Source organism: Lycium barbarum, chromosome 7 (assembly GCF_019175385.1).
Source record: "Lycium barbarum isolate Lr01 chromosome 7, ASM1917538v2, whole genome shotgun sequence".
NCBI lineage: Eukaryota > Viridiplantae > Streptophyta > Magnoliopsida > Solanales > Solanaceae > Lycium > Lycium barbarum.
Genome location: NC_083343.1, coordinates 109,095,382 through 109,097,404, shown reverse-complemented (window position 1 = coordinate 109,097,404; position 2,023 = coordinate 109,095,382).

Sequence of the window (2,023 nt, the reverse complement as noted above, 5' to 3'; positions counted from 1 at the left end):
TATTTTCATTCACCGTCTTTGCTAAAATACTATTTATCTCCCGATTAGAGACTTCAACTTGCCCGCCTGTCTGAGGATGATATGGGGTTGCCACCCTATGCTTGACTCCATACCTCTCCATCAACCCAGCAAAGGCTTTATTGCAAAAGTGAGAACCACCATCACTGATTATTGCCCTTTGGGTACCAAAACGAGTAAATATGTTCTTTTTCAAGAATCTCATGACACTTTTGACTTTATTATTAGGTAAAGTCACCGCTTCTACCCATTTGGAGACATAATCAACAGCCACCAAGATGTATTTCATGCCACAAGAGCTTAGAAAGGGACCCATAAAATCAACTCCCCAAACATCGAACACTTCAACTTCCATTACAAAGAGGCATCTCATGCCTCCTACCAATATTCCCCTGCCTTTTGCACTGATCACAAGAACGCACCATTAGATTGGCATCATGAAAGAGAGTAGGCCAATAATAACCACATTCGAGGACCTTTGCAGCAGTCCTCGTACCACTATGATGTCCCCTAACTGGAGAGTCGTGGCAAGCCTTCAAAATTTCCAATACCTCGCTCTCTGGGACACAACGTCGAATAATGTTATCAGCGCAAGTTTTGAATAAGTATAGTTCATCCCAATAGTATTGACGAACATCCCCCAAAAACTTTTTTCTGATATGATTTTATCTCATCGGGAATGCTACCAATTACTAAGTAGTTAGCAAAATCGGCAAACCAAGGTGCTACCTGCATAGACACCGCCAAAACTTACTCATCTGGAAATGCATCTTCAATGTCAAGTTCTTCTGCTGGCATCCCAGTTTCCTCAAGCCTCGAGAGATGATCTGCGACTTGATTTTCGTATCCCTTTCTATCTTTGACCTCGAAATCAAACTCTTGTAACAAAAGGACCCAACAAATCAGTCGCGACTTAGCTTCCTTCTTTGCCATCAAATACCTCAGCGCAGCATGGTTAGTGTACACTACAACCTTGGACCCCAGCAAATAGGACCGAAACTTCTCAAAAGCATAAACTATTGCAAACAGTTCTTGCTCGGTCACCGTGTAGTTCATATGCGCCGCATTAAGTGTCCTACTAGCATCGTAGATCGGCTGCATAATTTTATTGTGCCTCTGGCCAAGCACATCACCTATCGCAAAACCACTAGCATCACACATCAACCCAAAAGATAAGGGCCAATCTGAAGTAACAATAACAGGAGCAGTAGTGAGGCGCTCCTTTAATTCATCAAACGCCATTCGGCACTTGTCATCAAACACAAACTTAGCCTCTTTTTCAAGAAGCTTACACATCGAGTTAGCAATCTTGGAAAAATCCTTGATGAAGTGCCTGTAGAACTCAGCATGTCCAAAGAAACTTCGAACACCTTTAACTGAGATGGACGGAGGAAGATTCGCAATCACATCTATCTTCGCTTGATCGACCTCAATTCCCTTTTTAGAGATTTTGTGACCGAGGACGATCCCTTCCTTCACCATAAAGTGACACTTCTCCCAATTTAGCACCAGATTTGTCTCCTCACATCTTTTCAGCACTTGACCCGGATGGTCACGACAATCATTAAACGAATCACCAACAACACAGAAATCATCCATAAATACCTCCAAGAAGTCCTTTACCATGTCAGAAAAGATCGACATCATGCACCTTTGAAAAGTGGCTGGTGCATTACACAACCCAAAGGGCATTCGGCTGAACGCAAACGTCCCATAAGGACAAGTAAAAGTCATCTTCTCTTGATCTTCCAAGGCAATGTTGATCTGATTATAGCCCGAGTATCTATATAGGAAGCAATAGTAAGACCTCCCAGCTAGCCTATCTGGCATCTGATCGATGAAAGGTATGGGAAAATGGTCTTTACACGTGGCAGTATTCAGCTTCCTATAATCCATGCAAACACGCCACCCTGTAACTGTACGAGTGGAAATCAACTCATTCTCTGCATTAGGCACCACAGTGATACCTCCTTTCTTTGGTACACATTGAACAGGACTTACCCAC